A 14,249-nucleotide genomic window follows, 5' to 3' on the forward strand; every position below is an offset into this window, starting at 1 on the left:
GGCCGACGACGGGAACAGCCGAACGGCCGTCATTAGGCGAGCGAGCCGGCCGGCGGAAGCAGCCGAACGCTGCACGACGGCCGCCGACGCTCCGGGACGCCGCGGTATCGACCGGCCGAGCGCGGGCCAGCGCCAGCTTCCGCCGGCGGCCACGGGCTGCGCTGCCTGCGCGTAGTACGACGGGCCCAGCGAGCGGCCGTCACTTCGCCGCCAGACGTGTCTGGCGTCAGTCCCCGGCGGAAGAGGCGGGCGGCAGCGTCTGCCGTAGTGACAGAGGGGAAGTGCCCCTCCCGCGTGTGTACTACTGCTTGTGCGCGGCACGTGCGCGCGGCGCGTGTTGTTTTCGCAGTGGTGCCTGCGAGCTGTGCGTGTGTGTACGCCGGGACTGAGAGGGGAGAGAGGCGAAGGCAGGAGGAGGCTGGAGCAGAGGAGAGCGTCGCCGTCGTCTGCTAGAGGCCTGCGCGTCCCTGCCGTGCTCTGCTGCCGCAGTCGCCCTCCTCGCACGTGTTCTTATTGATCTCCGCTCGCACGTTTTTCGACTGCCGTGTCACTGAATCCCTATTCAGTCATCCTATTTCCACAAAGGACGAATCTTCCGTGACCTCCCTCTTTATCTCTCTCTCTCTCTCACTCTCTCTCTTCCGCATCGATTTGCGTGGTACTGTAGACCATAGCTAGTGGCGGCGCACTTTGACCTTTTGCACGTCGGTACATCGGCAGCGCTCAGTTTTACGGACACGGTACTGTCCGAGGCGAGTAAGACGTGCCGCGCACGAGGGCTCGGGTAGCGCCGAGCTGCTAGGACGCAACGCGACGCGGAAGCGAGCGTCTGCAGTGGCAGTCAGCCTGGGTCTAGCCCCGCCCTCCAAGACGTCCACTTCCAACACCCTCCGCCGTCGCCGGCGTTAAAATCCTCACCTCTGCAAGGTAAGCGGGGCGACCTGCATGCATCATCCAAAAAGAGGAGTCACACTGCAGACGAAATCCATCTCATTTCTAGCTTAGTTCTCGGAAGTATATATCTTTTCCATTGGACAAATCCTAAGTTACGGATGCCTGAGAGGCGCCAGAAATGAAGGGCTGCACATAAGCCATGAACCACTGTGCGTAATAACACGTTCGCTCAACATTGAAATCTTTAGTGTAGCTAAAATTCGCGATGTCTGTTGATACTATTATAGTTTCGAATGTTATACCCCGGAGCATCAATGAAATATTTTTAGCACATGTTTCTATTTGCCTACACGCGGGTAATACGCTATTCTTTTACTTAAAATGATGGTATTAAATCATTAAGTTTACACTTGATGAACTTTAAATGTCTTGTGTAAGGAAATTTTAGAGGCATTTATGGATGCAATTTTCTGGAAAATTTCGTTTGGAACTACGTTAAAAGTACAAGCCAGTAAGGTTTCGGAAAAATTTTCTTTAACTGAAAAGCAGACAATTTGACAGTAGTGGGTGCTTGCGTAAGGTCGCCATTTGCTATGCATTTCAAAATTGAAAAGAAAAACATCGAATGTTGTAAACATAAATCGCAAATGTTTCTAGGCTACAGACACTGACAAAGCGGATAACCAAACGAGTTATTAAACAGGAGACTGTGAACCATAAATCTCATATACAGAAAATGAAATAAATAAATAAATTTTATATTTATTTATTTATTTCGTATTTATTTGGTCTGCCTGAACGACGTAAAACAATTTTCCAAATGCAATAACATTGGTTTACTTTGGAATCGCTCCCGGACGATGAATGCAAGTCTAGTGTCTTAGTATTAAGAACTACCTCTTCAGATTAATGGCGAAATGATTCAGGAAAAGTTTATGCATTTCCGAACAGGGAAAATACAGCAACAGTACTGAAATGCAAAGTCTACCTCAACGTCTAGCTTTCGTTAAAATAGTCCACAGGTTGCGTAGGAAGATGACCTAAGATCTAGTTTGAGATAAAAGTTTGTCACACATATAAGCTACAAAAAGCGATTTTTGTAACTACTGAACTAGCGCTGTAACCGTTTATAGCTATAGGTCTCTAACATGCAACGACATCCTCTGTGTATGCCTACTTATCGTTAGTCTACATGTGCTGCTAATTTATGTCGTATCTAACATACGGAGATAGTATCCCACGTGTCCTTTTTAACGCCACTGTCTTATAAAACACCACTTGGGGGAATTATCTAAACGCATATCATACGAGGTAGCAAAGGAAATGTTTTCGGGTGAAATACCATTTTTTACAACGAAACGTCTTTAAGCTGTGTAAAATGTTTATTCGTCAATCGCTTTCGAGAATTGTCTCAAGATCAAGAAGCGCACAGTGGTATTAATCACATCAAGGTAGGCAATACTGACAGAGCTTAGTAACTGCTAACGTTGCCTTAGTACCCCCCCCCCCCTCCCTCCCCCCCCCCCACACACACATACACACTTCCAAAGAGAAAACTTAGTGAACAGAGCGAGATGGGATGAGCGTTACAAGTCTGCTTCCATATTCCATATAGATTACTTGGATGTGGTCCATACCTTTGAGAGCCTCCTGGTCATGAACTAGTGCTCAAATTTCGGTTGGAGAACGGGTATTTTGTACGAAAGACCGATTGAAGGGTAAATATTTTATGCGCAACTTAAAGGTGTTTAAGAGTCCAAAAAGCTAAGCGCCATACATCCTAAGTGTTAATTTTAATCAATGCTCATTTACGTTGTTCCCTTCACTCTTCGCTACAAGCTTCCAGAGCTAAAAACGCGTTCAGTACCACCGTATCATTTGTAGTATAATATTAGCAGGTACCCAGTCGTGAAATACTGTGCAGAAGAACGAATACTGTGCGCAGCTGTCTCTGCACCTGCTGGTCTGTCACTTAGCGTGGTGTTAGGCGCCAGGCGATGTTTAAATGAGTGCGTTAGCCAGAAATTGAGACGGAAGCCAGGCAGAGCCACGAAGCTGACAGACTGTGCCGGCACGTGACCTGGGAGCTGCGCCGCGTCCCAGAATCGCCAGCACAGGCCGGGGCTGCAAGCGGGCGGCGTGTAGTGCCGTACTGTGCTGTAATGCTGCGCCGCAGCTGATGCTACGGAGAGTCGATGCCACCGTCTACTCGTCATTTACTGCGGAAATTCGCGAGCTTCGCTCCTCCGTACTTTTTCTGCATGTTCACATTTATACACAAACATTTCACAAGTTCAGACGAGTTTTTCTTGCTCTAATACGCTGCCGCAAAACACCCTCAGCGATCATGTATAGTGACACATACCGCAATTTGGATTCCAGAAGGGTTGCTCGACTGAGAATGCTACTATATATACACTCGTCACATAGTACAAGCCTTAAATAATAATGTATCGCCAGATGGTACTGTTCGTGATATTTCCAAGGCCTTGATTGTGTAGATCACGTTACTCTCTTAGAAAAATTCCGGTTTTAAGGAACTGATGGCTTCACGCACAGCTGGTTTAAATCGTACTTGACAGAGTGCAAAAGGTTGTGCCGAATAATTCAGACAATGTCGGAAAGGTAGAAAGCTTTACTGACTGCAGTAAAACAAAAATTACGAAGGGAATCCCACAGGGTTAAATTTTGGGTCCACCCTTATGTATTATATCAAGGGGGAATCACCTAAAATTTTGTACTGTAAGTATCGCGGAAGTAGAAAGTGCTGCTGATATGCGCTTTGACAGAATGGATTGCTGGACAGGTGCTCGTATTGTTACCCAGTAAACAGATTATAATAACACTTCGAAAGTGTATTTTTCGCCCAAACATACACTTCTTTAAATGGAACAACGGCTACTGACATTAACAAACAAAAAGTATAGTAAATTAGAAAGTCAGGATAACTGATGCATGCTTCTAGTGCGAAACGTTTACGATAAATCATGCTTTGAAGAATTCTCAAACCGACACTTGTACAATAGCTGCGGTAGCACACACTAATGGACAACGCAAGTCCAAACAATAGCTATGTGGACTGTGACCAGTAACGAGACAATTGACCAACACAGTTTTTTTTTAAATGACTACCAGTAGCGGCAATACACATTTTGTGTCTGGTATGGAATGATTGCTGCACACGTGCTATCATTTTAGCGGAGATGTCCGAGCAGGCTGCAGTAATACGTCATTGCATATCATCGGGTGTAGTTGTCTTTCAGCTTTCATCACAGACAGGCGTCAGATCAGCGGAACGGGCCGGCCAAGGTACAGCTCCTCTGGTTCCAATAAAATGGTTCAAATGGCTATAAGCACAATGGGACTTAAAATCTGAGGTCATCAGTCCCCTAGACTTAGAAATAATTAAACCTAACTAACCTAAGGGCATCACACACATCCATGCCTGATGCAGGTTTCTAACCTGCGACCGTAGCAGCAGCGCGGTTCCCGATTGAAGAGCCTAGAACCGCTCGGTCACAGCGGCCGGCTATCGTCCAATCCAACGATTGGGAAACAATTCTTGGAGACATGTAATAGTACTTCGAGCATGATGGGCTGGACAGTCATCGTTTTGGTACCACAGGTTTCCCCTAGTCCGCAAAGGAACGTCTTCTAACATCCGTGGCAGATTGTCTGCTATGAGGTTGCGGTGTTTGTGCGCGTTCATTATTCTCTCTATGTAGCACACGCCCATGAGCTGATGGTTCACTGTTCCATACTACACGTTTACACTCCGTGGACGCTGATATTCCACCTGACGAAGACAACGAGGATTGTCGACAGACCAATTGTCCATGTTTCCGCGGTTTGCCCGGCCATGATTGGTAAATGCGGCTTCATCACTAAACAAGATACATGATTCATCTGGAGTGTCCTATATTAACGCACATTCACAGCACTTAACATGAGACTCACAGTCGTTTCTATGTAGCTCTTCATGGAAAGAGATCTGATAGAGATGGAATCTATACCGACGAAGAATGCGTGGAACGCTTACCCGACTCATGCCACTTCCTCGTGTGATTGTGTAGGATCTAATATGCGCTTTAACTGCAACAGCAGTCAGAACATTAATTTCCCCTCTTCTGTCGTCACTTGTCTCCTTTTACTACGTTGTGTAGATGTTACACTGCCACTGTCAAGTAACTAGTTGAAGAGTTTGATAAATAACTGTCGAGATGGTTGACGTCTTTTGGGATATCTAGCTGCGTATACCGTACAGGAAAGAACTGCATTCTTCCTACACTCTCCATATACTACGAGCATGTCGGCCTTTTCTGCATGGGTAAATCCCATCTTCCACTCACCGCCTACTGTTTGGACTGTCACGCATTGACTAGCACGTCGCAATGCACTAAAGGAACACACAACTACACTGTAAGCAAACATACCATCTTACCTACCAATTGCGTAGGTTCAAACTGCACAAACACATGTCGATGTGGAAACTTTTCAAAATACGATATCTCGCAAAAGACTTGCTCTAGCATCCTGCCACAAACACCACTGTCATTCTACTTTACCCTACTTTTAGTTTTTTTAGTATCAATAGAAGTTGCTCAATTTTAAAAACTGAATGTTTGTTCAAAAAATACGCTTTCTAAGTGTTATTGCAATCTGTTTATTGACTAACAATACGAACCTCTGACTACCAGCCGGTTTCCATTTGCGCAATATTTCCGATGCAAGTTATAGGCGAGTCACCCTGTACATTAATGTCCTCCAACTTAACGTTCAACAACCAAAACTGGTACGTTTTTCAGACTATGCTAGTGTTACAATAAATCCCATTAGAAAAAGAAGCAACAGAAGAGGTGGTAAATGATGTTTTCCAACGAATTATTAAGTGGTTCTCTGAAAATGTACTCTCATTAAATTTAGAGAAAGAAACACGTTACAGTCAGTTCTAAATAACAAATAGAACCATACCAAAATAGACGTAGCACGTGAGCAGGAGCTAGTAAATATGATTGATAGCTCTAAATTTTTGGGTGTACATACAGCTACTTTTGGCCTTCGTATAACTGCTAACCTTGGAAAAAAAAGTCAGCTTCCTCACGATTTTGCATTTTTACACTCAATAATGTCGTACGGAATAATTTTCTGGGATAACTGATGACTTTCAAAGAAAATATTTATTGTACAAAACCGAGTAGTTAGAATAATATGTGCTGTTCACCTATGTACTTCATGCAGGTACCTTCAAGGAGCTAAGCATTTTAACTGCATATATTTAACAATGCATATATTCGCTAATGAAATTCGTCTTAAATACTCTATCGCCATTTTAGAAGAACAGTGATATACATACCTACAACACTAGAAGGAAAAATAACCCTAATTATCTATGGTTGAACCTGTCAGTGACTCAGAAACAAGTTCAGTACGCAGCAACAAACATTTTCTATCATTTGCCCAAAAAAATAAAATTTCCGTCAGGCAGTGAAGCAAGTTTTAAATCTAATTTAAAATCATTTCTCCTAGACATTTCCACCTATTCCACTGATGAATTTCTACATATAAACTGGCACCCAGAAAAGGAAAAAATTAAGTCTAATTGCATGACTGGGACTAATGTTCATTAATGTTAACACTCATCATGTATACATATCCTGTAAATGACTCGTTCCACATCATTTCGACAAAAGAATCGTTCAGATGATCTACGTAACATGTAAGGAACTAACAAAAGGGAATAATAGGTGAATATCAAGGGGTTGTATCGGCGACCAAATAACGCTCAGTAGGCATGTATTTGCACCCTCTGTTTTCACTCTGCAGGCAGTAACTGTGATGAGTTTAGAGGTGAACGGTGTTTGCAACACTCGTTGTAGGGCTCACTCATGTCTCACCAAGAAGTATGTACTCCTGTTGAAGAACTTCAGCCATTTAAAGGTATCGTACTGTGGACCTGAGAGAAACTGCATGCACGTATTGACGGGTAGCTGCACATGTTCCGCACATTGTATAAGTGGTGTATCGCTGCTGTCAGCAGTGCTGTGGGACATTCCCATACTCCTGTAGACCAGGTTCGGGACGTCCGCGTAGTACAGACGCTGTAAGAGCTGTGAGCACCGATGGCTGGCCGAATATCATCCAAGAACGAAAGCCAGGCACATGTTGCGTATGCTGTGTCATCGGAGACCATTGGGTATCGCCTGCTTGCAAACGTGGCTATATATATACAAGGTGGTCTATTGATTGTGACCGAACCATATATCTCACGAAAATAAGCGTCAAACGAAAAAACTAAAAAGAACGAAACTTGTCTAACTTGAAGGGGGAAACCAGATGGCGCTATGGTTGGCCCGCTAGATAGCGCTGCCATAGGTCAAACAGATATCAACTGCGACTTTTTTTTTTAAATACGAACCCTGATTTTTATTACATGTTCGTGTAGTACGTAGAGAAATATGAATGTTTTAGTGGGACCAATTTTTCTCTTTGTGATAGATGGCGCTGTAATAGTCACAAACATATCACTCACAATTTTAGACGAACTGTTGGTAACAGGTAGGTTTCTTAAATCAAAAACAGAACGTAGGTACGTTTGAACATTTTGTTTTGGTTGTTCCAATGTGATACATGTACCTTTGTGAACTTATCATTTCTGAGAACGCATGCTGCTACAGCGTGATTACCTGTAAATACCACATTAATGCAATAAATGCTCAAAATCATGTGCGTCAACATCATGCATTTGGCAATACGTCTAACGACATTCCTCTCAACTGCGAGTAGTTCGCCTTCCGTAATGTTCGCACATGCGTGTTATCAGGCGTTGTCGGTGGATCACGATAGCAAATATCCTTCAACTTTCCCCACAAAAAGAAATCCTGGAACGTAAGATCCGGTGAAAGTGCGGGGCATGGTATGGTGCTTCGACGACCAATCCACCTGTCATGAAACATGCTATTCAGTACCGCTTTAACTACACGCGAGCTATGTGGCGGACATCTATCGTGTTGGAAGTACATGGCCATTCTGTCATGCAGTGAAACATCTTGTAGCAACATCGGTAGGACATTACGTAGGAAATCAGCATACATTGCACCATTTAGATTGCCATCGATAAAATGCGGGCCAATTATCCTTCCTCCCATAATGCCGCACCATACATTAACACTCCATGGTTGCTGATGTTTCACTTGTCGCAGCCATTGTGGATTTTCCGTTGCCCAATAGTGCATATTATGCCGGTTTACGTTACCGCTGTTGGTGAATGACGCTTCGACACTAAATAGAACGCGTGCAAAAAACCTTTCATTGTCCCGTAATTTCTCTTGTGCCCAGTGGCAGAACTATACACTACGTTCAAAGTCGTCGCCAAGCAATTCCTGGTGCATAGAAATATGGTAATATGGTACGGATGCAATCGATGTTGATGTAGCATTGTCTACACCGACGTTTTTGAGATTCCCTATTCCCGCTCAATTTGTGTGCTACTGATGTGCGGATTAGCCGCGACTGCAGTTAAAACACCAACTTGAGCATCATCATTTGTTGCAGGTTGTGGTTGACGTTTCACATGTGGCTAAACTCTTCCTGTTTCCTTAAACAACGGAACTATCCGGGGAACGGTCCAGACACTTGGATGATGTCGTCCAGGATACCGAGCAGCATAGATACCACACGCCCGTTCGGTATTTTGATCACAATAACCATATATCAACACAATATCGATCTTTTCCGCAATTGGTAAACGGTCCATTTTAACACGGGTAATGTATCCTGTAGCAAATACCATTCGTACTGGCGGAACGTTACGTGATACCAAGTACTTATACGTTTGTGACTATTACAGCGCCGTCTATCACAAAGCGAAAAAAGTGGTCCAACTAAAACATTCATATTTCTTTAGGTACTACAGGAATATGTAATAAAAAATGTGGGTTCCTATATAGAAAAACGCAATTGATATCCGTTTGACCTTTGCCAACGCCATCTAGCGGGCCAACCATAGCGCCATCTGGTTTCCCTTTTCAAGCTAGACAAGTTTCGTTCTTTGTAGTTTTTTTGTTTGATGCTTATTTCGTGAGATATTTGACGATCGCGTCTTAAACACAAATAATTATTAAATTGTAGCAATTAGAATTTACAAAACGAATATTTATAACGTTACATTTACTTCAGAATACAACTGCTGATGTCAGGAGCATAATCTTCAGCAACGCGTTTCTGGAGTCAAACTCCCTTCATCTGGCTGTATGTGTTAACCCTGCATAAACAGGCATTTAAAAATGAGGCAAGGAACAAAGTAAAAACAAAGGAAGTCACTTGTACATGAAGTTCTTGTTTTACTTTAAAAGCCTCAACATCAGATTCTCTGCTGTGTTTATCCGTGCTACCTCTTTCGTACCGTAGCGTTGCTTTCCTATGGTGGCGATCACCAATAACATCAGATGCTATCAGTTACCTCCCCGTGCTCTGACTAGTTCAGTAAACCTGTATACAGCTCCAACAGTTGCACTGAGCCATCAGGAGTACCGTAACATAGCACTAGTGTTACAAGGGACATGACGAGACAACAAACCAATGGTTATCTATGCGAAACATCTCAGAGAAACCGTACTGACGCTAGCCTTAAAAAGCTCAAAAGACCACTGAAGAAAGCATTATCACTCTTACTCGCTTGTATATTAAATTCTGTATCAAACATAACCTGGTGAACTATTGTTTCAAGCCGGCCGCGGTAGTCTCGCGGTTCTAGGCGCGCAGTCCGGAACCGTACGACTGCTACGGTCGTAGGTTCGAATCCTGCCTCGGGCATAGATGTGTGTGATGTCCTTAGGTTAGTTAGGTTTAAGTAGTTCTAAGTTCTAGGGGACTGATGACCACAGCAGTTGAGTCCCATAGTGCTCAGAGCCATTATTGTTTCAACTTCTTTAGGTAGGTCAAGCTTTCTTCCTTACTGCTCCACCTGCATCACCTCTAAATCCTCTTGTATGCTTGTTTGGGAGTGACCAGTCTCATATATGTTTGGCAGCCACCAGTTTACCACTGTTACCCAGCCCAAAAGCGCCTGCACGCTCTCTATATCTTGTCGAAAATTTCTTGTGTATTTTGCGTCTCACTGTATCTTATAAACACGTGCCTGTTCAAATTTTCTTATCTGTTCCCCACTACATGTTTAAATTATATCTTACTACGTTTCCTGCTATGAATACCAACCGGACATTGTGTGGCCTAAAAAAGTACTCCAGTTTCTGAGATATTTTCCCATAACACGGTACAATAACGATCTTTTCATCCTTATCCATTTCCTCTTCTGTCTCTTCTTGCCCTGTGAACAAGACGATTCACCATCCTCTTATCATATCCGTTATTTAGTACATTCTGTTTAAGAATGTTGAATTCATTAGTCTCCTTTCATAAAGTTTCTAAATGGCGCTTCTTTATAAATTTGCGGGTGGTAAAGCTGATTACGAATCACATCCATCGCTGTTGACGTTTTGAAGATATTGGAGGCTGTGATTGGTCTTACCTCATTACTTCAACATGAAAACTCGAAGTACAACCAATAATTTCGAGCTCTACAATAAAGTCCATTTTCTCGTGGAACCTATTAAATTTACCAACCCTTCTATCATTGTTCTCAATTCCACCTATAAGAAACAACGCATTGTCGACAAAGCGTTTATAATATGCTACATTTTTCACTGAAGGATCGTCAGAATTTAAAATATTCTCTTCCATATTGCTAACAGGAACATCCGCTATTGTGTCCGAAATGCATGATCCCATAGCCAGCCCAGTTTAATGCGAGTAATACACTCCTGGAAATGGAAAAAAGAACACATTGACACCGGTGTGTCAGACCCACCATACTTGCTCCGGACACTGCGAGAGGGCTGTACAAGCAATGATCACACGCACGGCACAGCGGACACACCAGGAACCGCGGTGTTGGCCGTCGAATGGCGCAAGCTGCGCAGCATTTGTGCACCGCCGCCGTCAGTGTCAGCCAGTTTGCCGTGGCATGCGGAGCTCCATCGCAGTCTTTAACACTGGTAGCATGCCGCGACAGCGTGGACGTGAACCGTATGTGCAGTTGACGGACTTTGAGCGAGGGTGTATAGTGGGCATGCGGGAGGCCGGGTGGATGTACCGCCGAATTTGCTCAACACGTGGGGCGTGAGGTCTCCACAATACATCGATGTTGTCGCCAGTGGTCGGCGGAAGGTGCACTTGCCCGTCGACCTGGGACCGGACCGCAGCGACGCACGAATGCACGCCAAGACCGTAGGATCCTACGCAGTGCCGTAGGGGACCGCACCGCCACTTCCCAGCAAATTAGGGACACTGTTGCTGCTGGGGTATCGGCGAGGACCATTCGCAACCGTCTCCATGAAGCTGGGCTACGGTCCCGCAAACCGTTAGGCCGTCTTCCGCTCACGCCCCAACATCGTGCAGCCCGCCTCCAGTGGTGTCGCGACAGCGATGAGAGTCGCTTCTGCCTTGGTGCCAATGATGGTCGTATGCGTGTTTGGCGCCGTGTAGTTGAGCGCCACAATCAGGACTGCATACGACCGAGGCACACAGGGCCAACACCCGGCATCATGGTGTGGGGAGCGATCTCGTACACTGGCCGTACACCTCTGGTGATCGTCGAGGGGACACTGAATAGTGCACGGTACATCCAAACCGTCATCGAACCCATCGTTCTACCATTCCTAGACCGACAAGGGAACTTGCTGTTCCAACAGGACAATGCACGTCCGCATGTATCCCGTGCCACCCAACGTGCTCTAGAAGGTGTAAGTCAACTGCCCTGGCCAGCAGGATCTCCGGATCTGTCCCCCACTGAGCATGTTTGGGACTGGATGAAGCGTCGTCTCACGCGGTCTGCACGTCCAGCACGAACGCTGGTCCAATGGAGACGCCGGGTGGAAATGGCATGGCAAGCCGTTCCACAGGACTACATCCAGCATCTCTACGATCGTCTCCATGGGAGAATAGCAGCCTGCATTGCTGCGAAATGTGGATATACACTGTACTAGTGCCGACATTGTGCATGCTCTGTTGCCTGTGTCTATGTGCCTGTGGTTCTGTCAGTGTGATCATGTGATGTATCTGACCCCAGGAATGTGTCAATAAAGTTTCCCCTTCCTGGGACAATGAATTCAAGGTGTTCTTATTTCAATTTCCAGGAGTGTATTTGTTGTTAAATGAAAGTAATTGGAATCAGTGACAAGCTACAGCAGCTCTATAAACTCAGACGTTTCCTGTCTCGTGATTTTCTTGAGAAAGCTATTTTTAATAATTTCGATCGTCTCATATACCGCAACATTTGTGATTTGTGTACAAGTTTTTAATGTCCAGAGTGACTAGTCATTTCATTAATTGGGGCTGCACTGCTTCTTACAGTGTAGTTGGTACGAAAGAAATACTTGACTCTAAGGAAGTGGTTGAGTAAATTCCAAACATTAGTGGTTGTAGGTCAAGGTGGACTTTTTTTAAAAAAAATAAGGGGTGGAACCCCTCCACGTCCACGCCGAAGTGGTGACGATCACAAAAGTTGTACTATTACCTCCGTATTTGTTAGTTACCAATCGAGCACTTCATAGGATGTGGACCGTGATGTTATCCGTTCGTCTGGGCAGGATTACCCACTAATACGGTCACATCGAGGAGATATATAGTGAACTGAAAGCGAACGAATGGTAGCGGTTTAAAGAGCAGAGGGGGGAAAATGCCAAGGCGAGAGCCAAGGGAAAAAAGTCCTCTACGATAGCCTGGTCGAGGAACCATAGCAGTAGGGGGTTTCTTGCTGTCTGCGACAGATCATTCATGGGTGAAGTCGTAAATTTCGGGTAACCTGCAATGCTCGGTACCGTTGTCATATTTTAGGTCGTCATAAAGAGTGTCAGTCCTCTCGAGCAGGGGTACTGCTGGGCTGGGCGCCTGCGGCACTATTGGGCCACATGCAGCGTCTGTACGTGTAACAAACCAAGGTCGTTAGATGAGTGCCTGACTGGTCAAAAATCGATCCCACTCTGTAAGGGTTTCGGTTGGGTTTGTTTGCGTTTAGTGTGCAATATGGCTTCACTGAGTTGTGCCGGCCGGTGCGACCGAGCGGTTCTAGGCGCTCCAGTCGGGAACCGCGCGACCGCTACGGTCGCAGGTTCGAATCCTGCCTCGGGCATGGATGTCCTTAGGTTAGTTAGGTTTAAGTAGCTCTAAGTTCTAGGGACTGATGACCACAGATGTTAAGTCCCATAGTGCTTAAAGCCGCTTGAACCATTTTTGAACTTCACTGACTACTGGAAGTTGGCCAAGGCCCTGATATTCAGGAAGCCAGGGAAAGGCGGCAAAATTACCAACCCATCAGCCTGCTGTGTTCGCTCAGCAAAGTTGTTGAGAAAGTAATTCCCAAACGTCTCACTAGACACTGCATCACCAATAACATCCTGAGGCCAGAGCAATTCGGATTCAGCAATCGCCACTCCACTACACAGTAACACCTCTCTGTTCTGGAGCAAACAACACAGACAGATACAGCACCAACAAAGCTACAGGGGTGATGCTCCTGGACATCGAAAAGGCCTTCGATCGTGGCACAACGGTCTCATTCGCAAACACAGTGATACTGGTTTCCCCGACGGCCTCATACGACCCATACACTCATATCTCACCAAAAGATGCTTCTACGCTGAAGTTCAGGGCAAACAGTAACACAAAAAGGTATAGAAGCGGGAGTATGCCAAGGCAGTTCCCTACGGCCCCTCTTGTTTAACGTCTACATCAATGACTTCGAAGCTACACAAAACGTGATGGTAGCCATCTACGCAGATGACAGCCATCCTAGCGCAAGACTGGAAATCTTCAAACGTTAACTCTTGATTACAGGCAGCACTCAGAACTGCCGATCCTTGGCTGGAAAGATGGCGTATTAAAATAAACGTCGACAAGTGTGAGGCTGTACTGTTCACACGCGTACCGAAACATCTACACCGAAACATCTACACAAACATCAAAACTGCAGACGAATAACACTAAGCACACGTCCAATACGTTTCTGTAAGAAAGTCAGATGCCTCGATGTCTGGCTGGACGAGAAACTTCCATGGGGGGACCACAATGAATATGCTACCAACCGAGTTAACACGAGGCTCAGGCAGCTCTACCCTATTCTCAACAGGCACAGTAGACTGAATAGGAGGGTGTCGAGGTCCAGGTACACAAAACTAATTAGATCACTGATGACGTATGCAGCTCCAGTCTGGGTAGATGCGGCTCCAACACGTCTGCGCCTCCTGCAGATCATGTAGAACAAAGATCTGCCTATCACAAACAAAGCTCCACGATACACA

The 14,249-nt window shown here is 45.2% G+C and overlaps 1 protein-coding gene across 1 annotated transcript in view; it reads left to right on the forward strand.

Moving 5' to 3' along the window:
- Window positions 1-201: 201 nt before the first annotated feature.
- Window positions 202-14,249, forward strand: part of LOC126271861 (neural-cadherin-like) — a 238,919-nt gene continuing 224,871 nt past the window's right edge. The window contains exon 1 of the mRNA XM_049974198.1: window positions 202-927. The gene's annotated coding sequence lies outside the window, so the exon portion shown is untranslated. The remainder of the gene's footprint in view (window positions 928-14,249) is intronic.

The sequence above is a fragment of the Schistocerca gregaria genome, chromosome 5 (genome assembly GCF_023897955.1).
Source record: "Schistocerca gregaria isolate iqSchGreg1 chromosome 5, iqSchGreg1.2, whole genome shotgun sequence".
Classification (NCBI taxonomy): Eukaryota; Metazoa; Arthropoda; class Insecta; order Orthoptera; family Acrididae; genus Schistocerca; species Schistocerca gregaria.